At 50.3% G+C, this 23,398-nt stretch overlaps 1 protein-coding gene and 1 long non-coding RNA gene across 3 annotated transcripts in view; one reads left to right on the forward strand and one right to left on the reverse strand.

Moving 5' to 3' along the window:
• Positions 1-23,398, reverse strand: part of LOC106750601 (teneurin-m) — a 233,186-nt gene that overhangs the window by 143,925 nt on the left and 65,863 nt on the right. The gene's annotated exons all lie outside the window — the stretch shown is intronic.
• Positions 1-23,398, forward strand: part of LOC106750603 — a 76,286-nt gene that overhangs the window by 22,974 nt on the left and 29,914 nt on the right. The window lies entirely within an intron of this gene.

Genomic DNA, 23,398 nt, shown 5'->3' on the forward strand with positions numbered 1-23,398 from the left:
CTAAGGAGCGCCGCGTGTGCGCCCGTCGCATTCGTCCTATTTAAGGAGTATTAGGCAAAACCACCACTATGAAATCTATTACGTAACCAAGTTATTCGTCTCGCGCGTCCATGACGGGCCGAACGAGAATATTTGCGACTTACCGTTAGGGTGGACGCGGGACGCGCGAGCAAGCTGAAAGCGAATAATCAGAAACTCGATTCGCACTGTTCGCTATGCAGCGAGAGTCGTGATTTCAAAGACTTTCATCCCAAATATTATCGCGTTCTGTTAGGAAACAGTTGTAAACTGTTTCCCGAAAATGTCATTACCTCTCACACGAAAGAAAAAAGACTTTGCCGGCGCAGTCTAGGAAAACTGCATACGTGTCTACCAGGGTAGCTAAACTTGTAGGTGTCCATGTGTTACAAAGAAGATTTAGGTCGTACGTGGACGCCTGCAAGTTCAGTTGCAGTAAAGTATGGCATCTCATCGCAAGTCCAAGTGTTTCATTTCAGCTGAGGCTTTTCTTATACATTTTACCGTTTTAAATCGCGTTATTTATAACACGATTGAGCGTGTTAACTTATAATTTAATTACGATTAAACGATGCTATAAATGATGTAACTAAAATAGTAAGAAACATGTTAAAAGAGCTTTGGTCAAATGTATTATTTTTAGACATTCATACGTATAAAAATAGCACACTTGCGGTGTGTGATTTCACGGTGTGTACATCTAGCAACGGTAACTCGAGTTTTGCTTACAGCAGCAAATTTCTAGTTGGAGCAGCGGAAGCGTTTTCGGCTAAACCATGATTAGCTGCGGCAGCAGAATCCTTTTTTTTCCCCGTGCAGCAACAGACTTTTAATTTTCTGCGCGCAGCCGGTTAAAACTCGGCCGTCTCTCGCTATTTTCGCCGGGGCATCGTGATTTAGCGCGCACGCGTTTCCGTCCCTCGATGTACGAATTCACAATGCTGAATTTATACAACATGCGTGGCCGTCCACGCGTGTGTTCGAACCGTTTGCGACTTTCGCACATACCCATGCATATACACGCATATGCTCGCTCGCTCGCGTCTCCATTGCGGCGGCCAAACCGCGCGAGAGAGGTCCTGAAGTTCGCGACTTGCTGGCTTTGCTACCCCCCCGCCGCACCCTTTCGCCGATATCGCTACTACCCTCGTGCACCTGCCGCGCTATCCGTTTTAATTCGAAGTCATTTAATCAATGCGTCCAGGCAGCATTGAATCAAAACGTCCGACCGAACCGCCGGTACCCCGTGCGCCAAACATTTCCACCACCTCTCTTCCCCCTTATACATCGGTACGCTACGTGTGTCGCCCGTCTCTTGTACCCATTCACCCTCCGGGCCCCCCCTCCGTTGCATATCCCCGCACTTCGCGCAATGAATTAATCAGGCAGAGTGATGAGGGACGCGCCGCCGCGTGTGTATACACATACCGATGCCTGACGAAGCGCGGTGTAATTCCGTCGCATCGATTTACTGTAACAAAAGAGACGTAAAACGGGGGGAGGCCATCGGAGAGGCCCGGAGATACCACCATATCGGGAATTACGCGAATGGCGCATGCGGGGCTCGAGCGAGTCGCGAGCGAATATCAATCGTCGAAATGACGGGGTGACTCGCGACGATTTAGGGGGGTTTCGCTCGATCGGACTTAATGGGAGAGAGATGACGAAAGTTCTGTTAAAGTGCGTGTGTCTACATTTTAGGATTTCACTGATTAAGACGCAGGGAACCGTTGACGAGTCCCCGTCTTCGAAGCTCGGATGACTCTCGAACGGATTATTAATTTTTTCGTTACGCGTCACGCGCGACAAGAGACAAAGTAGAGACAAAGCCACGCGGTGACTGCGAGACGTGCGCTTTGGTGCAAGACGAGATCGTGTTATATATCGTTGAGAGTCAATCGTGCTTCATTGAGCACGGAATCTGAATTGATCGGTGAGATTGGAGGTATCGAAGGAGCGGGATTGCCACACAGTGTAATACGCTATCTCGTAAATGACAAGAGATTTCCGCGTGGTTCCGTGATGTGTATATCTAAGTTCACACAAGCGAGCCAGAAACCATCTCGTGTGCTCGTTCAATATTTAACATCGGCAATCGAGGAAACACTGTATCGCCAATGTGTACATGAGGAAAAATTTTTTTCACACACCCTTCCGCAAAAATATCGCTGTTATATCTCGTGCATGCGCTTTACAGAAATTCGGCGCGTTATTGGCTCTCTTGCCGGAGACATTTGGCTCCGGGGAAATGCTATTTTGTGCAAAACTCGATACCTTTCCGCGTTGTTATTAAACAGTGACATTAAGTGGATCATTGCACCGGGTCATTATATAATGAAGTATCAAGTGGTGCGCTGTTTACGCGTCGAAATTTCATATTATAATTGACAATCACGATGCGAAGCGATCGCGTGCACGCGGATAAAGTGGGAGATAGCGTTACGATATCGCCGCTCATAGGGCCGGCTGACATCGTAAGTGTAATAACGCGTCGATAATTTAATCGAAAGCTCGTTTGACCGATCCTGGCCGCGCGTTCCCGTCGAATCCTCATCTCTCCGCGTTTCCCAACGAGACCGCGCGCGCGAGGCAGAAACTACCTACTTCGCAAACTATGCCTATTAATATCTTCGGCATAGATCTCATTGACCGCACGGGTCAGAGGGAAGGAAGGTACGTACGATAGGTGGAAGCGGAGTTGGCGATCAAGCGTGAAGCGTCGATAGTCGGAGCGGAGTTGGCAAAGAGTAAGCCGTAGTCAAGAGATAGGCAGGCAGGCGGGCGGGAGGAGGAGAAGGAGATGGCAGGGTGGTTAGTAAGGGCAAATAATCGGAGTCAGGAAGACTGAGAGAGAGAGAGAGTGACTGAATAAGAGAGAGATGTATATATAGATGGGAGACAAAAAAGGTTGAAACGGAGGATGACGCGGAAGAAAGCGCGAGAGACACAAGACGAGAGAGAGAGTGCTCGCAGTCGCTCTAGTCAGTCTGTAATGAAGCCGGTGTACGAGTTCGGTCCCGGCCATCCCCGGTGGCGCAGCAGCCCCCATAGTCGTCGCCACCTCCTCCTGGGTCACCCCGTAATGCACCCGTTCGATCAATATTGCTTACGCGGCATCGATGCACGCGCTCCGCTCGGTATCGTTCGACCTGTGAGACGGGCGAACGGACAGACGGACGAATGGATGGACGAGCCGACGGTCGGTCGGTCGGTTCGTTCAGCGCCAGGAAACCACCCTTTTCCCCCTCGTAGTTACTCCTCGGAGAAATTCCGATACTTCGATACACGGGGGTTGATCGTACATACGCGTTTCTGTATATAAGCGCAACTCGCCGCCCGACTACAAGTCGACACACGCTATTAATAAGTCACGAGTCGTTCTCGGCGTGTTCGTCTCGGTCCGTGTATACACCCTCCGGTCCTGGGAAAGCCGAAGTCGCGGCTCGAAGCTTCGACGTCCTCGGAATAATGTTATTTCTTTGCGCGACGTTAACTAATACACAGATCGCTGGACGGCTGTTTATGTGCTAGCACATATGTCGTGATAAAAATTTCATTAGCATATTAAAAATAAAGGGGAAAACGCCGATGCATCCAATATCGTCTCGCCGACTGTTTGATACAGATGTTATTTATATATTTATTAGAAGAAACGAAATATACATTCTAGATATCTGCACACGTATATATATATCGACGTACGTTTACACACGCGCGCGCTATAACTCATCGTACTTATTTGCGAGCACGACACTCGGAGCAAGCGCAATTTCGCGGGCTCGGCGAAAGTCGAAAGATAAATCGATGGAGGGCACGGCGGGAGCGTAGGACGGCTCTACCGATGACTTTTTCTAGCTCGACCTGGAAGGTTACTTAACCCCGTCCGTAGTAACTTACCTAACCCGGGGCAACGTAAACTCGCGCGAGGGATCGTGAGCGGCGTGTGCGAACCGGTTATGGTCAAGGAATCTGTTTCTGCTCCCACGCGTCCGTACCCCCTCTCCCCCTCCTCTCTGCACCTTCCGCCCGATGCATCTCCTCATCGTTTGCCATTCTCCTCCTCCACCACCGTCTCTACTTCCACCTCCTCTTCCTCCACCACCATCATCTCCGCGCGCACGCCGTTCCGACGTGCCCCGGGATCAGAAATTACCGCTCCGTTCCACCGACGTACATTGACCGGCGTGCGAGTGCAAGTAGGATGCAATCGAGCGTGACCCTTAACGCGAGCTAGTCGTCCATGACCCCCTCACCGTTAAACGCGATGCTCCGTAGACACGTACGATTTCGTGCACGCGCGTGCGTGCGGGTGTGCGTGCGCACGTGTGTACGGAACCATGTGAATCGGAGCGTAGTGAGCGATGCGTTTCGTTTCGGTCATCCGTGTTCTGATTCGGGAACGTCATTACGGGTCGTGGTGTGTATGTACGAGCGATTTTGATCCTGGGAATTTCGGGGAGCGAGCCGCGCGTCCGCTCGCTCGATGACATTCGGCTGACGCGGTTTTCTCTGTCCGCGCCGGGATAAAAAAAAGAAGCCTTTAACAGGCGCGACGGGCGAGCGAGGTAGCGGCGTTAATGGATGAGTTTCGTCGCGTTGAATCATCGAGAGTCATTAGCCCGCTGGATCGCAGCGTGATTATGAATTTTCGTCATGCCGGCTTTTCCCAGGAATGTTTTGCAGCGGTTTCTCTGTGAAATCGCCGTGTTTCGCATTTAGAATAAATTGCCAGATGTTTAAAATAACTCCGAGGGAGATTAATACAAGCGATGTCCTCTTTACAGTTCGTATCGGCTCATTGTAATTGACGATTGAAGCGCACAGAGTATCTATACCCAGAGCCGATATATTTTCTTAACGAATCGTTAAGTACAGTGATAACTAAATAACGATTAACGTCGAAAAATAAAGGAATTTAATGTAATCTGTAGAAATGTAAAGAGTCATATCCACTGTACGGTTAAATATTTCAGTGATGTAATAATATTTTTCCCCGAATGGTACACATATGTGCCACCAATGTTTCAAAAACACTCGAAAGCTAAATTATGTCACTTGACACTAAATTCACTGAATCATATATCCAGTTTTTCATCGGGAAGAGATTGCTTATATTTAAGGACGAAAGGATTCAATCATCTCAGATTCGACGAAAATACGTTCGTACTATCCTAAACGCGACGATGAGGCACGCTTCGAGAATACATGTCTCGATCTATTCGTCGCTTTCGTATTCCGAATACCGTGAGAATCCATTGTCCGCGGCGGAGAGAGAGAGATAGACAGACAGGTCGAACATTTTTCCGGGCGAGCGGCGGCGCACAGGTACGACCGCGCTTTTATCTATTGGGACTTAATTGCCGTGAGGATTGCGGCACGAAAAGAAATTGATTAGCCGTCCTATACGTAGCTCTCGTCGTTCGAGGTGTAATACGTGACTTGGCGAACAGTTCAAGTAGGGCGCCGGTGCCACCGGTGCGGCGGCTTCTCGTTCGACGGCTCAGGAGATTGCACCATTACGCTTCCCGGACAATCAGTGCGAGACAAATGAGAGGAATACTGATGCGAGCGAGAGAGCGTCGGGGTTGCCCGCGTCTCCTCCGCCGCCGCGGTGGGAGAACGTACGTCCTGAAGGGACGGCAGAAACGTGGACAGAGAGGCGGCCGGCCGGCTGGAAAAAGTTCGGAACGGCGGCGGCTGCCATTTGCATTCGTACAAGGCGGAGAAAGAAATAAATTAGGCGAGCGCCGAAGTGACTTTCAATTGGGGATGTTACCCGGCTTTTTCCCTCCTCTCTTCTGCCCGCCTTCTCCCCCCCCCCCCCCNCCCGCCTTCTCCCCCCCCCCCCTCGCGCGCTACTCCGCCGACGTAGCTGACGCGGAAAAGAAAAGACACACACATACCTAAACCTCAAAAGAGGACTTCTGCTAATTGCATCCTGTCTAACGTCGCTCGTTAGCCGGCATCCGCGGACGGAACCGACGGACGCGGGACGAGCGGGCGCCGGAAAGTTCGTGGCTTCGCTTCGTGGGAGAGACGGACGGACGGATAGTCGGAGCGGATAGTTAACGACGCGGGTGGGGAGAAGCGCACGGCCAAGTATAGGCAGGCTCGATGAAGAAGGAATCGGAGGAGGGAAGGGCGAGGAGGAAAGTTACTTGAAAGTGGTACTTATACATCGACGTTGGTGGTACTCGCGTAAAGGGACATACCTAATCAAAAGCTTGCCGGAGTTCTTCTTCTTCCTCCTCCTTCTCTTTCTCCTCCTCGACCTCCTTCTGCTACTCATCTTCTTCTACTTCTCGAAATAACAGCGTCTAGGCATGACGTTATTTACGTTTCTCGTGATCGCGCCGACGGGTGCGAGTTACGAAACGTTTCCACTGTTAACCTCGGAATCCATATACGGTGGGCGCGCATTTACGCGCGGCGGCATCTTTATTACATGTTACATTCGCCCGAGACACTTTGCTCGCGTGCGCGCGATTGAAGTCACATTTTCGCCGCGCCGCATTTCTGCGCTCGTATTTCTCTCGTTTGCGAGTCGCCCCGGCGAATGACCCGCGTGCGCGCGTTAACCGTGAGATCATACACCCGGAGCTAATCTCGCTCGTCCCGCGCCCGTTTTTCCATCGACGGTCTCAGCCGCGGTGCATTAACGACGCCGATGTTCCCAGGACTCGGATTTCACACGTGATGATCGATCGGTCCGCTTAGGGGCGCGCGACGTAAGATCGTGAAAGGCTTTCGAAATTCGCTGAGGGGGTTGATTCATTAATGGAGTTCTGATTCTCCTTTCAACGGGAATCTCTCCACAGTGCAACTTTCCCGTCCACAATTAACACTCTTTTGTGTCGGCGGAGGGAACGGCAGCTTTCACAGGGCTAGCGTTTCGCCGGAGAGTCCGGCTCTCCCGGCTAGTTCGACTTTGATCGAAAGCAGCCGCGCGGCACTCTCTCTCCGCGGCCATCGGCGCCCCGACGAAGTTAGGTTCATATCCGGGCGCGGTCTCCACGGGGCTTGAAATCACGCCAAGCAACGTCGGTCGGTCGGTCGGTCGGTCGGTTGCTTGCTTGGTCTGTCGGCTCCGTCGGCTTGTGTGCACGGCATCGCCATTCGCCATCGACCGATCCGAAAGGAACGCACGCCACCCCCGGCACGCGAGCTTCCCAACGAAAATTCGACCCCTCTTTTCGACCTCCGTCGGCTTCGACGTTGAATTGTTCTGTGTGTGTGTGTGTGTGTGTGTGCACGCACTCCACCGTCGCCCGCCCGCCCGCGGAAACCACCGCCCATCGGCTGCGTGGCTCGGATTACTTTAGCCGCTTGACAAAATGCCTCGTCCTATCAAGAGAAATCTCGGACCCTACCCTCCGCGGCGGCGACGAGGGTCGCTGACCATGCCGCTGCACGTCCCTTCGTTACGTGCCTGGGCGCACCCCTTCCTGGCCCCCTTTCACCCTTTCCGAACGACGGAGCTTCTGGCTAAATTGTCAGGTCGGGGGATCGAAGGGTGACGCGCATTGCGTGTTCATCGACGAATGATTTGGCTAATACGCGGCGGCTCGAGAGGCCGGTGACCGTATCCAATCGTTGCTTGAATTTCCATTGATCTTCAAGTGGCCATTGTCGGGACGAAGAATAAGCGACCGGTGAAGAAGTTCGTCCGTTATCGTTTATTATCTTCTTCGCCTTTTTCCAACTGTTTATTTGACAGTCGTGGAAAACCGGCGGGGTTTACGTTCGCTGCTCTAATAAACTAAGGGAAGACGGCTACGCCCGCACTATTAGAATTCCGAGTCGACTTTCGCGTTCTTTGCTAAAGTAAGGAACGCCAAGGAAAAGCGTACTTGGTTATCTCGACGATATAGATAAGGTCACTTCGTTAGGGATGGGATCGATTCACTGGATCAAGGATTATTTTTCAACTTTCGTCGCGGAGCTTTTCGCGCAGCGATTTCGGCACAACACGGTACATCTCATTACTTCGCCCTTATCGACGTAAGTACAGAACTCATGAACTTAACGAGCGTGAAAAATCCTATCGTAAAAAAGTCCGTATTATTTCACTGTTGCCTGTTTTTCACGATGCTATTACTTATTTCAATCTTGAGTGGTTGCTGGTATTTTTACAGCCACCGCGCGAGCGGCTGTTACCGCGAAGGTCATTTTGAATTGGTAAAGCGTGTGTTTGCCGAGTGTAGTTGCGAAAGAAAGCTGCAGGAACGCTGTCGCAGCGATATTTGCGAGGTACCGACTGCTCGAGGAAGTAATTTCTTTCGCCGGGTGCCTCGCTTACCCTTGAGAGCGCCTCGGAGAGACTCGAGAGAGGTCTAAGAGGAGAGGTCTAATTCCAAATCAATTTCTGCGCGATGAATATTACAGCGGGGCCGAGGAAATAAATAAAGGATCAGCCGGACTAGCGGAGGGTGCGCGCGGCTCCACCTTGTTCACCTCGTCTGCCCTGCTTGCGCTCGTGTACCGTGGAATGCCGGGACGCGCACTCGATAAATCGAAGCCCTTAATCACGGCTGAAGGGTCAGCCGGCCCCCACCGAGTCGTAGGTTCACGAGGTGGACTGGAAACAGTCGCGCGCTTCCCTTTTATATTTAGTAGCGTCCAACGTGCTGTTAATTTATCCGACTATTGCGGCCTGTCTGTTCATGCCGCGACTCGCGATATAAATTCCCAGACGAGTCGATATTTCATCGGAGAATCGCGCTATCTCCGCTACGCCGCGCGGTTCATTTTCACTGCGCGTTTCGCCCCGCGGACGATGAAGCTGGAACGGTTAAACGGTTTCCGCACGCGTGCGAGGCGCGCGCGCGCTAAAAATGAGAGATCGGAACTTTTTAGGAAAAAAAAGGAAAAAACGGTATATGGAGCGTAATGGACGGGCGAAAATGTGTGCGCGGTAGCGGTTTAAAAGAGTCGAGAGACGACGGAATCGATGTGACGCCTCGCTGAGAAAATAACTCTCATTGGGTTGGCAAGTGTTTGAACAACGGTACAACGAATGCGGTGCGTTTCGATACATTCTTCTATGTTACCATCGAACGAGGGTCGATCGAAAGACGCGAGACACCGGGTCATTTTCCGCGTCGCGCTGCTTCGGCGTTATTCGATGGCGCAATGCGATCGCGCAATACAGGAGCCGCGATAATTAATCGCCGACAGGGCAGATGAATAGAGGGAGAGAGAAATATGTATATAGGAAATATCTACGTCGAAACATAGAAGAATCGTTGCCGTTCGGAGCGTGTATGCAAATGAGCAGTGGATGCCCCGTGATGCTTTCGTACGTGTGAAACGCGAGGCGGTTGCGCGCGTCCCTCGCTCTCAGACGAACGTCTGATCCGGCGAATTTGCATTTTTTTCGCGAATTTACAATTTGATTGGTCCGAACACGATCCTCCCCGACGGCCGTTATCTTAGCGCGCGCTTTTGTTGCCCGCGCCGTTGGATTTACAGAAGACCGAGATTTCGGATAAGTCGGGAGATTTTTCTCGCGTGAGGCATCGGCGCCGCGTCCGGGAGAGAATAGAACGATAAATGCAGGTAGTCGGATGCAGCTTTATTTTCGCTTCTTAGACAGCTTGATAAATGTCCCGGCATTTCAACCCCCCAGTGGGCACGCGCTCGCGCGAGGGACTCGCTAACGGATTGGACTTTTTAAATTTAATCGCAGGACTCTTCGTTGAGTGTAATCGCATTGATATATCTTTTATCTCGTCGGGAGGGATCGACTTAGTCGCGCGCGTACGTGCGTCAATATATCTTGAGAAATACTTGAGAGACAATGGCAGTGTGCTTGTTAATATCATAAGGAAAGAAATTTCAAATTCGGCACATGTTACTCTTCAAGGCACGTGGAAAAGTTGATTAGTTCGGCGTTCGGCGTATGGAAAGCGCGATAAGTAGTGAGCGACGTTAATTACTCCGTGTTCTTCGTGATTTCGGAGTCCTTTCGATTCTTCTATTTCCATTCCATCGGAAAATCGAGCGCGCGCGCGAGAAGAATGTCGGATAATTAGACAACGGACATAACGTGTGTCCGCAACGAACAGACGGGAGCGAGAAGAAACTCGACTCGACCGAGAGATGTGCACAATTTCTTTTCGTGCACAACTCGATATCAATTCCCCGCGTTGGATAGTGTCCGATTCGATCGTGCTCTCAAGAGCTACGGACGATTAAGCCTGCTTCGAGATCGGCGAAACGTCAGTCTTAACCGGACTTAAAAGTGCATCGGGACTTTCAGAAGTCGCGCTTCGGTTCGCCGTGAATCTCCAGATAAATGTTTCAAGCACTGCTTCGGAACGAACGTCTGATTTCTCTCGATCCGCGCCCTTTCCCGGATCCGGACAGACGTTCGTAGCAGAAGTTGCACGCTCTAGTTTCGCCTTATCTCCCTTCGTCTGCTCTTCTCTGATCCTCCTCTCTCCGTCCGCTCGTCCGTCCGTTCGACCGTCCGTTCGAGGATGAAACGAGGAAGCGGCGAGCAGGTCTCCGGGCGTCGAAACGGAAAGGCGGACACGAGCGTCGCTCCGTGCGCTCCTTTTCTTCTGCTTCCCTTTTTTTCCTCCTGACGACTCGAGGGCACGGGAAAAGCGAGGGAAAACGACGCAACAGACCCGACAAGCGGGTCAAAGAGGATCGCTGAAAAGAGCCCGGCTTAATCTAGTAATGTGATCCCCCAAGGAAACTTGGAAAAATCGCTACGAGAGAGACTAACTTTCCATTCTCCCTTCCTCGGGAGGGCGAACTCGCCGCGATCCTCGGAAAAACAAAGTCTTGAGAAAGTGGGATTCGTGTCGCGGCCGGAACTTACGAAATTCCACCTTCGAGCGCGTACGATTCTCCTTTTTACGGGCCGCGCAGGTATCGGACTGCGTTGCATTTCCTCCTTGTTGTTTGCCCCCCCCCCTTTCCCCCTCAGAGTTTTCCTCTCTCCTTCTTCCTCCTCCCTTTTTAGCACACGCGAATCCTGATAAATAATGGCTGTTACGTCGAAATTTGCACCGTGCGAGATAACGATCCCTCGTGACTGCGCTTGCGAAGGGCACTAATTACTTTTTCATTATCCGATAAGCGGCCGAGCGAGCGAACGAGCGCGCTCGGTCGTTTAGATTGCTCTTTAGAGCTCCGCGGCGACGGCGGCGACGTAAGCCGTGTAACGTGCGCGTTATGACGCGACAATTGAATGCATATTGAATGAGCGCGACTTACGATAGCGGCCTACATCGGAATTAGACCTAATTACGGTTCTTTAGCGCGTCGAAAGTCGCGGTTTCGCTCCGCATTCGTTTCACGTGAACTGTTCGAAAACACGACAAACGATTCCCCCTCATCGGAGACGATCCTCGTTCCCCGGTCAAGCGAATCGAACTAGTAGCGTCGGACACGGCGAGCCGAGCGGCTATCTTTTACACGACTACAGGTATTTACTTATCGAGGTGTTCAGAGGTAACGCGGTGTTTCTTCCGAATTCCGGGACGTATCGAAGCGCGTCGTCGCGCTCCGTCCGAGTACGCGTAGGCGTTCCTGTCGAGACAGTATCGGACGTTCCGCGGCCATTAAGGTGAACTTCGAGTCCCCATACATACACACACCCACACGTACGCAGACACGTGTATATATTCGAGCATCGTGCACAACACGTGCACGTAGACGAGCGTTTTCCGACGTCGTGACCGGCGAGCTATCCCCAAGAGTTTTTCTCACGGCTGTCTAGACAATAGCCTTATCTTGGAAGACGCTGTAGAGCCAAGCCCACACTATAATTCTCGGAGGGATACGCGAGACTTCCCCGGAGACTGATAGGCTAATGCTTCTCATAGAATGTTAGTCTAGCTGCACTATCGCAAGCTACCTGAAAGCACTTAAGAATTGTTAACCCACTTTCGGCAGATGTCTCCCCCGGGGTCGACGATCGTCTTCGCGATGACGCGGTAGGGCAATAACGTTGCGCAAACATTTTCGAAAATTTCCGCTTGACTCACTCCTCGCTCCCGCGGAACTTTCGCCACTGATAGCTGGAAATTTCCGTTTAATTTCTCCCGCCGACGTGAAGACGTGAAGACACATCGAACGTTATTGTTAACGGTGCGTGTAAAAGGGAATTGTTGTCTCCAAATTTTATCTATATGATAAAAATATAATCATCTGTTTGATAAAATTTAGATATACGCGTGGCTCTCGTTTGTTAGTTGCTCGTCTCAAATCAACGTGGATTAATCTTGACTTAACTGGTCTCATCCTGCGAGGAATTTAAATTGACCAAGCCGACTCCCTTTATCAAGATAATTGTTTCTAGTTCGTATAAAATATGTAAAGTAGAGGAGAAAGGATCGCGCTGTATCGTGAAATTACGGCTGACAATCGGGCTCGAGTTCCGCGTTTACGTGCGAGTTCGAGAATAACCTGTCACAGTCGGGGAGGAATCGGCGCGAGGATCTCTCCGACAATGGGCGCGATTAAAGTCGACCGCGAGCGTCGGGGGGAAAGCAGAAAGCTCCGGCGGATCCGGTGTGCCCCGAAAGCTTTCCTATGGCTGGGCGGTGGGTTACTTTTTCCCTCGGTATCCATCCGCGATGGATAAAGTCTCTTCTCATTTCGCGAGAAGCCCATTCGCCCATCCCCGGAGCCGTCTTCTTTTCGTCTTCTCGGCTCTCTTTCTCTCTCACTCTCTCTGTCTCTTTCTCCCCCCTCCCCCTATCTCTCCTCTTTACTCTCTATCCATCTTCTATGCTTCCCTCTCGCCTCAGTCACTCTCGCCCCCAATCGCACCCTGCCTACGTCTCCCTCCGACTCCCGTCCGTTCTTCTTTTTCTTTGAATTTCCTCCGGTATTTTCCGCGCCGCACGAGAAACTAGCTCCGCCTGCCGGAACGAATTCCACGTTTCTACTGATTCCCTTATTGCGGGCGGCCTAGACGACCGGGTAAACAGACGGCAAAGGGTGTCCTCTCTTTCATCCTCCCGTTCCTTGCACCGGGAATCCCGCCGTGAAAAAGTTCGAAGTCGCATAACCCGAACTTACGATGCGCCGAGCGCGCGCACCAATCTGTCAGCTTACGTGCCGCATACGGCACAGCGATCAGCTGATATTGACAAGTTCGTTATCGACGACAGATTCTAGTTGCACGCGCTGTTTCGCGGAGCTTTCGAGCGACATTATTATCCGTCTGCGAGGACGGTAACAAAGTAAATCCCGTGGGGGGCTCGCAAGTGTGTGGCGTCGATTCGAAATCAACTAAAATTTATTAAGGCCGACAATTTTCCGCGACTTCATATTCTTCATATATCGTGAGACAGGCGAGCTTAGATCGCTTCTGCGCAACAGGAGCGGGAGGACATCGAGAATGATAATTTGCACGCGACGGTTGCGTCGGTGAGATTTTCAGTGAGGTGTCAGGTAGAGTCGAGTCCTCGCTTCTCGAGAGAAAGAGAGAGGGGCTAATGTAATATTGTAATTACCGCCTATCTTCGTACGATCGCGAATTTTCCTTCGCTGCATTAAACGCGCGCGTATTTATAATGTAGAAAGCGACCGATCTCTCCGAACTCGTGGGATTAATTAATTCGGACGGGGGTGTCTCGGTCGTGCGCGCGCGATAGAGGAATGAAAAATCTGCCCTTACCGGCTATCATATCGCGGGCGCTATCGCGGTATTGCGTTAGCGACACCGCTACCGGAGAGACGCGGAGTTCGGAGATCGCTATCGTCACCCTTGGTGCAAAAGGGTGTGCGTCCATGCGAGTCCAGGGTCTTATCGGCGGCGTTTGATCGTCCCCCGTGAAAAAAATTGCAGGTTGTTACGCGCGTCCGATACGTTTACATTACGAGATAGAGCGAAGGAGAAGGGAGGGGGAGAGACCCCGTGGAGGAGTCGGTTCGGTGGTTGATGGGGGTCGGTTTTAAAAATCGAGCAAGGCGTATCGCGCCGAGCTTTTCGACACCCCCTCGCATTAACTGTTCGCGGCTTGCAACCCGTTATTTTGCGGTTAGCCCTCCCAACGATAAGTGCGTGTAGATGTTTGCTCGTTATCCTCCTCCCGCTCTTTTGCCCTCCTTCCTCCCGGCCGCCCCGCCTCTCACCTTCTACTCGTTCTGCTCGGCCCTTTCCGCGCCTGGCGCGAGAAATTTACGATCGTATGTCGGTGGGACAGCGATAGCGCCGTTCTGCGAGCGATAAAAAGCTCGCCGGGAATTGCGACAGAAACCTCGGAGTTGGCACACATAGGAAGTGGAAGTTGCAGCGTTTCTCGGCTATTTTGCACGACGGAAGACGAAATTACGACTCCATCAAGGACAGAAATTACAACTGTCAGGCTGACGAAACGTTCCGCCTTCCGTCACGATCTGCCCGTTTGATGTATCCGCGGCTAGGAATTGTCTCGACGTAAGACCGGTCGTGACGATTCGACATTTTTAGATGTCAATAGCGCGAGCGCGTTTTTGGCAGTATTATTACAGGTATCGGAATTCGAATGATACGTCGAGAGCAACGCTCAAAAGAAAAGAGGATGCATTGCGTTGCTATTTTCTCTCGTTGGTTTTTATTATTAATCGCAGGATCCTTATATAATTTATATCGCGACACGGTGAATTCAAAGAAGTAATGCGCGCGGCATGCGAGTGAGCGCGTTTCTAACGAGAATACTGGGGTGATCCCCGTATTAATTACGCTCTACAATTAAATTGTCATAGGAACGTCGAATTAGAGATCTGTTTTCTAATTAAAATGCTAATAGGCGAGGGTGAATTCACGTAGGCATTATGGAAAACGCTTAAAACGTCGAGAGCTGCGCAGCGCGACGCGGCGCGGCGGGGCTGGACGGGGGGGGATCTCTACCCCAGCGACGCGAATTAAACAATCCCCCAATTCCACTTAAAATTCCATGGTGGTCCGCCAAAAAGGCCAGCCGGGCAACACGTTTGCGAGAGCGGGGGAGAGCCGGTACTTAATTACCATGCCCGAAGTTATAATCTGTCGTGAAATCCGAATATAACCGTGTCTCCTAATTTCTCAACTTTATCTAAATCCCAGCATGCGTGACGCGAGTCTCCGTCTGCGTGCCGCAAACAAGATAGTTTGCAACATTTTCTTGTTTAAATATAAATCGTATATAAATTGTCCGCTTTGAAAAATTTAAAAATAATCGCGTCTCGCTGCTCGCTCGTTCGTTCGTTAGCGGCTCGCACCGTGTCGCGCGGTGTTCCTATTAATACCGTGAGCGAACGTGTGCTTTTACGCGAATTTTGCTCGTGTGGCGCGGAAATAGAAAAATTCCCTCGTTAATCGCGCGAACACTGGTTTCTCCAGTGACGGTGTCGCTCGATTACACGTTACCGCGCGTATCTATCTCTTTCCCTCTCCTCTCTCGTCGAGGAAGCAAGCGGCATAGTCGTACAGTAGGAATAATAGTACCCAGCCAAGTCAATATTCTCGCTCGTCGCACGCAATCGTCGCGTATGCATGCGTGTACGTATGTGTGCACAACACTCGGACACCGAACGCGAGCTAATATTCGCCAGGCTGAATACAGCCGACGCGTAACGTCGGTGCGATGGGGAGGTCAAGGTGGTCGCTTATACCACGACGAATGAATATTCGTAGAGCCGGAAGCGCGCCGAGTCGGCGCGTGTTCAGGTTACATTCGTCAGAGGCGGTGCAAGGCGAATTTTAACGACAGGCATCTCCTTCCCCCGACTCGTCGTCGTCGTCGTCGTCTAATATACTCATCCAACCCCCTCCGATTTTGCCGGTCAGGAGTCCAGATAGGATCTCGGTACACTAGTTATGCCACGCTTCGGGAGACACCGTGATAGGCCGCGTGATATATTCGCGACGTTCCACGAGCCACGAATCCCCCACGAATCGGGGCTTCGCGTTTCCTCCCCTCGATATAACCGCAACCGCGTTCTTCTTCTTCCACCCTACGGCGCGCTGTTTCGCTCCGACAAGCGATTCCGCGCGAGCGATCATGATTTATGACACTTTTTTTTCGCTATCGCGTGGAAACATCCAGCCTGGATCGCGTTGCGGCTCGATGAGGGTGGATCGAGGGTCCGTGTCATTTCGCGAACACGAACGCATCGTCAGACAAAATCAGACCTTAGGAGCGGCCGGGGGTGAAGGGCGAGGATAAGGGCAGAGAGACGGTCGCGTGCTTGCGGTGCATCCGACGTCGGATTTACATTGTTCCGTACCGTTAATAGCGGATTTACACGGCTTACGCGAATCTCCAGCGCTAGTCGTAAGCTTAATTGTCGGCGCTGTTTTGCGAGAGCTCTGCGGAATATTTAGCCGCCGTAATATAACGAGCGTGTTACGTTTAATTGATTTATTTAGCTTAGTCAACTCCCGAACAATTTGGCGGCGCGTAAAATTGACGCGGTGCGTTTCACGACGGTTTTGACGGCACGTTACGGCGACGTCGTCATTTCGTAGTAAAGCTCGTCTTGATATAATGGCGCAATTTGGCAGACCTGTTGCAAAGTACTCTGGAAAAGAGAATTGGCATTTTTTCGTGAAAAAAATTCGGAATATCGGGCACGGTAAATGTTTGCTAAATGTTGTACATTACAATCTTCTGGCTCGATCGGAGGTTAAGGTACGTCCTCGTTAATGCAACTAGGCAACGGAAACTCTGGCAAACTTGTTGACGTCGCCGCATCCGCAGGGCTACACCGACATTTTTCATCGTAGAAAACGGACATCTTCATCGTGGAAATGCGAGCGTCTTTTAAAACGTTCTTTTAAAACGTGAACGTTCCGTGGCATACTTGGCCGATCGTTTATGTCGTGTTGCGCTAAATACCAGCCGCGCGCAAAGACGAAATCATCAGCTACCGCAGTCCGACCGCACGGAGGCCGCACAGATCTACCCGCATAGCGGTATCCGAATGTAAGCATGTACCTATATTCAACACGCACGGCACCTTGGGGTTCTAGTCCTTTCAATCCCGCTCAGCCCCCTTGGAACAGAGTATAAAGTAGAAGGCGAATCGCGGCGAAGCGATCAATTGTGTTGCGGAACTGCGGAGAACTGCCATTGTCGAGGGAAAGTTCGGAATTATACATTGGAAACTTGGAATAGAAGGAAGGAAGGAAGAAAGGACGGAAGGAAGGAAGGAAGGAAGGAAGGAAGGAAGGAAGGAAGGAAGGAAGGAGAAGGAGGAGGAAGGAAGAAAGGAAGGAAGGAAGGAAGGAATGGACGCGAAGGAAGAAGCTCTCGGGAGGAAGGAGAGTCTGGTTTCGGGTTAGGTGCCTTCAGGTATCCGGTCGGATGCAGCGTAGGTGTCTTGCGGATCCCTCCCTCCCCCCGTTCTTCCCTTCTTTTCCCTATTCTCCCTTCCTCCTCCCTGCCTCGTCGCAACGCGTCTCGGCAATTCCCGCAACCGCTGCCGAGTCTCCCGCTATCTTTCCTCTCTCGTTTGAAGTTTTCCACGGTGCTGGAAACAGCGCTACGCGAAATAAGAGACGATTCCGGAGCGCGGCATGGCTTCGATTTAATTCGATGTTGATTCTGATTTAATTAACTACTGGCACCCGCCAATCGGCCGTAACGCCAGTTGATTTCACCTTGAGGGGGGCCTCGCCGCCAATTCTTAATGGGCACTGGAGAACGGCCGCTGTCACCCCCTCACCTCGTCTATCCTGACGCTAACTTTTCGTTATTATTCCTGCCGAGAGAGTACGTTTAATGGGGTTGATTCGCAGTAACGATGTTTGCCCGGTTGTGTAATAACAATACACTTGAGAAGTAGAAACGGTACGCGTCACGCCGTGTGGCAGCCGCTTACGCTCGACGCCGATTGATATCTTTCCCTCCATTTCGGAAATGAACGAGCGAAGTACAAATATAACGCGCGTGCACAGGTTAAATTCGCGCCATTTTACATCGATTCATCATTTTATGCGTATTACGCGAAATAGCGATCGTTCCCTCATCGAATACCAGTTCGGTGTCAACGATATCATTATATCCTATTATTAATTACATTCTAAATTAATTGGCCCGGACTGAAAATAAAAGTTTGTAATATCGATGGAATCAACGTGCGCAGGTCGGCGAGTTCCTTTCCGCACAATTCAAATGCCAATGATTTTCGATGAGAGAAATCCAGTTGAGAGAATGAAATATCCTTGATGCATCTCCTCTCCCCCATTAGTGTTACGAAAGTTAACTTGGCGCTCTGCAACGCGGCGATTTTTTTATGACTTCCCACCCTCCGCGTCGTCCGTGCCGGCGTGGAATAATATTTCAAGCGCGCGAAGGTTAAGCATCATTTCTCCCTAAGAGTTTTCCACCCCTCCTTCCCACTCGGCTTTTTAAAGCTCGACGAAATACGGCACTGAATCCGGAAAGAAATTACGACGCTGCCATCGTTAGTTTGAAAAATAAGGGCCCGACGAGCGGACGAGCCGGCGGAAACGAGCTTAACGCCCGCCAGGGAGGGATAGTTCGCAGTTTTGCTTTAGGGAGAGGGGGGGGGGGACGTAAAACGAACGAACGAGCGATGGGGCTCGCGTTCGTTAAAGTCTGAGAACGGACGCGCGTATGTCGGAATACACCGCGAAGAGAGACGTCGTCGGGCGAGAAACGGTCTGGCTATGCGGCGGCGTGCATCACGCGTGCTAGTATGTACTTTTGACCTATTATATACGAGAGTAGGCGCACGAGATATATCGGTCTCCACCCCNCGCATGTATAGATAACGAGGAAACGTAATAGCCACTTTGTACGCGGCGTTTCGTGCTGGTATCAACAGTGCCTACCTATCCCGGCTTTTGCCTCCGCCGCATCCGTTTATATATCACGAACACATACGTCTCCCCGATGTATTATACGTACACCTAGCCGGCGGCACACGCGCGCATCCAAATCCACTATTCGTAGATACTTTCCGGTCCCGCCTTATAGCATCCATTTCCCTCTTAGTAATTCTTATCCGTCATCAGCAGCTGACGCTACGCGTAGGATGCCATTGGAATAATTACGACACGTAAATGTAACGCTTAAATATCCCTTTGATAACGATAGTGTGTTTCGAAGTCGGTAGTTTTTGATGGGTAATTAGCAATTAACGGTTAAAGGATTTCGGTAACTTAAGCCGTAACGTGTAGAGAAACTCTTTGCCCCTTGGCTTAAATTGAGGCATAATTTAAGACTCAATTATCGAAAAAGCCTCGGGAAATAAGCGGCCTTCGATCAAACAGTTCGTCGAAAACTTTACGTATAGATTTACGTGACATCACACAGAATCTCGAATCTCCTTTTGGAAAGAAGTTTTTAGTACGTTCGGTAGCTATTTCAAACGACAATTTAGAAACTCCTTTATTCGCGAAATGTCATGTATTCCGGGTTAAGAGAGAGAGAGAGAGAGAGAGAGAGAGAAAGAAAGAAAGAAAGAAAGAAAGAAAAGAAAGAGAGAGAGAGAGAGAGAGAGGAGGGAGGGAAGAAGAGAAAGAGAGATACTGATAAGAACATTGTAGCTTAATTGTTCTCGAGACAGGAGACGACCCTCTATCTAAACAATCACCCGCAGTGCACTTTGCGCTCCAATTCGAATGTCGACTAAAGTACGAATCTGCTCGTGCCAGCGAGTTGAGACAATTAACGAAGGTTCCAAGAGAAGATGGAGTCTACAGAATTAGAATCGTTACAATTCTCGCGAGAGAGTAGAAAAAGAGCGTCGAGGTTGTATCTGTGAAAATTCCCATTTCGGAATAATAAAATGTAATACGGCTCCCACTATTATCGATAAGAGGATAATAATTTCGGAATTCATTTGAAATAAACTGTTAATGAGTTCGCGAATCGATCGAAGCCTCGCGATCTTGGCGAGAAGCCTGTCGTTAAAAATGACTCTGATCAGGATTGTTACGTCTAGACGGAGAAAAATAATTTGTTGGCGCAGCAGATTTTATATTATTGTAAAACTGTCGGTTGGTATATGAACAGAAAAACGATTTGTTAAAAATACTAATTGTCATTCGGTGGATGATTTTGTTGAATCTAGACATTATTTCGCTGTGAGAACAAATTAGTAAATGTAAGTAAACATTATTTTGTTCTACAACAGCGCATTAACGTCCCCTAAGGACGAATTCGATCAGCAGAAAATATCTTCTATCCTGGCGACAAAAGTGTTTCTCTTCCGTTTAATTACGAATAATTCTCTAATTTGCTTATGCCAGAACAAAATTTTATCGCTGTCGCAACGAATGTGCAGTAGCAACGATGGCTTCACAACAGCCAAATTATTTTTCTCCGTGTGTCTCTTAACCCTTTTAGTGCCGGGAGCCGATATATCGGCTCCTGCTACACCGGCGAGAAGTGCCAGAGCCGATATATCGGCCCGCACCTTGTAGCGCTTTATTACTATTCGCATTGCGAGAGATCTCTATCAAAATAAATTTAAAATACGTTATAAATAGTCTAATTTCATTACGAGAGAATTAAAATAAATAATTTTTAAATATTACTTTTCGTTTGGTTTTTATGAGCCTTTTATCAAATCCTAGTAAAATCGGCCGGTTATCTTCGCATAAGCACCTCTTTTTCGCCCGGCACTAAAAGGGTTAAGATATCCGATGCGGCATCTCGGTTTCCCATCCGCAAATCCAGCGATCGTCTCTATATAATAATTCTTTCACGCGTTCCATCATTTCGTGCGAGAGAATGATGAGCCAATTAGCAGCGAGCGGTTCGAAGAAGCAGCCACCGCGAAATGCCCGCGCGAAACTCGAACTCGTACGTTAACAGACCGAAGCCAATTTAGCGAGCGCATAAACAGCCACGGCCATATGGTTGCTTTTTCATTAAAGCGCCTCGCAGGCCGCGCAGGTTGAGTAACACTGGCACATAGGGGTAGTCGGCCTGCGAGCGAGATAAAGGTCAGCCTCGCAGCATCGCCCGACCGGGAACGCCGGCTACGAACGAATAAAACTAACGCCCATTAATCAGGCCTTAGTTGTCCCGGACGGCGCGGAAATAAGGGCGTCGCGCGAAATAAAGATCTCTTTTTTCAGACGCTTTAAATCATGAGTTTATTTTCCGGGCCGGACGGGGGGAGGGGTGGTCGACGACAGGATCTCCGTGAAAAGAAGCAAGGTCGGTTGTTTGGTACCGGATGGTCGGAGACGGCGACGACGACGACGACGACAACACGGAATGGAAGGAAAACGTCTCGACGTTCGCTGGCTGGCTAGCTAACGCAACACGATTCGGGGTCCTGAGAGTAAATAGAGGACGATGGTAGAAGCAACGAACGAACGAACGAAGGAAACGAGGAACGCAAGAGGGAGTGGTGGCGGTTGACTGGGCTAGGTCATCATCTCCTACCGCGTTCGCAACAAAAGGCAGAGGCGAAAATCTATTAAGAGTGAACTCGAGAGACAGAGGGGAAAAGAGGGGGATGGAGGTCTCCGCAAATCCGTTTCTCTTTCTTCGTTCCTGCGTCTCGTCGGCTAAAGTGGCTTTGCGCGGCGGATCTCGAGGTTTTCTTTTTTTTTTCGTTTTTTTTTTCTTTTTTTTTTCGACAGCGAACAATGAAAACTGGGGTAAGCGGGCGAAGCCAAGTCGGCAGCGGTGGTTAACATAATACTAACAAGGCTGCGATTTAATTTGGAGCATTCCGAGCGACGCGCGCGTTGCCTTTCAAGCGCGACTCCGAAGCTCTGCTAGAATGCACGTAACGGCGCTGCAACGCGAGGCGTTGCACGTTTCCTTCACGGATCGATGCCATTTGTTCGTTAAGCGACGCTTTGCGCCGCGCACGGAAGGTAGTTTCGTTTCTTTATTTGCCGCGAGTTCCCTCTTTTTTCCAATGCGCTATTCCGTGCATTCCGCTGAAATTTTAATTGCTGTAATTGCACCGCGTCGGAAAGGGTCGAGCGGTTTTTATATTTAATCTCGCGAACCTCGGCGTTCTATAAATTAGTTTTTTTCCTTCGCGTTTGCTGTCTTTAAGGATTCCAATTAATCGTAAAAATCACTTAAACTCACGGCCTCTCAAAAAATATTATTCTACACCGACCGTCGTATTCACGAGAATCCGCTTCTTTTACGCTTCTCACATTTTCTCACACGTTTCGCGCTTCGCACGCGTACAAGGGTGAGTCGAATGAAAACCTGAAATATGTAAGTGTTAAAATCACACTTTTAACACGTTGAAATGACACATTTTACACTTCAGTGTCGATTAATATATTAATTTCGCGTTGATTTTTGACGATATTTGCGTTACTCTTCAACATATTTTGTGTAAAAAATTATGAAAAAAAAAACAAGAAACATTTAAGTTTTCCATTCGATTCACTCTCGTATTTCCCAAACCGTACGATGATTTCATGTGTCGATCATCTCCCGGTCGCGCGTGCGAGACACTCGCGTACGAGCCGGATACACCTCCATGATCGTAAGTCATGCGCGGTAGCTTTTCATAATCGGAAACGAGGTTTCGTTGTTACCGGAGGAGAATCTAGGAGCTTGACCTAATTCAAACTCGGGATCGGCACCATCACTGGTGGTCCCAGGTGGTGCGCTATCGTTTCGCCGGGGCGACTCGACTTACGGTCGGCCCAAATTTTAGTTTAACCGACTTATCAGGCGGCACCTACGCGCGTGTGTCTCGTCGTTCGTCTCGGCCGCTCCCCGAAACGTGCGGTGACCCCTCACCTGGGACATAATTAGTCACAATCTACCTTAGTTATGACTTATTCGCTGCCTAGCGCGCAAATTACTTAACTTGGTCAGCTTGTGCGGGAGAGTTGCTCCCTTATCCTTCCGCCTTCCCTTCCTTCGCGTCGCTTCCTATCCCGGAACTTGGGGGTTGACTTTATCATCCGTCGTAGATTCTCATTAGCCGCTACGTCGCCGGCGCCGTCGTCATTGTCGATGTCCGTCGTCGGCGTCGTCGTCTTAGCCGAGGCCTTTGTAAGGTTATAGGATCTATAGCGGCGCGCTAATTTACACGGATAATCATTGCCTTCGAGGAACGCGGGATGCGCTCGTGCTCCACGAAACACGTCCGCGCTCATCACGGCGCCGAAGACACGTTGTTGAGGGGTTTCAGGGCTGTAACTTGTCGCACGAGTTACGGGACGTAGCTAATACATTCGAAGCGTGTTATTAATTAACAATTACACGCGCCAAGGCGGGGCGTATCGGCGTATCGACGACGTTATCAAGGGGCTGCGAGAAGCTGTCGACGCGGAAACGTCGCTCCGCGCAAGCTCGACGACTCGGATCGTCGTCGTCGAGCTCGCTACGTAACGAGACGGGGAATTCGTTAAGGTCCGAATGGTCGTCGTCTCGTCCGACAAGAAAGTGGATTATCGACTCGTCACAGAAACTTCTCCCCCCCC

The sequence above is a fragment of the Dinoponera quadriceps genome, unplaced genomic scaffold (assembly GCF_001313825.1).
Source record: "Dinoponera quadriceps isolate SergipeBrazil2010 unplaced genomic scaffold, ASM131382v1 scaffold5050, whole genome shotgun sequence".
NCBI lineage: Eukaryota > Metazoa > Arthropoda > Insecta > Hymenoptera > Formicidae > Dinoponera > Dinoponera quadriceps.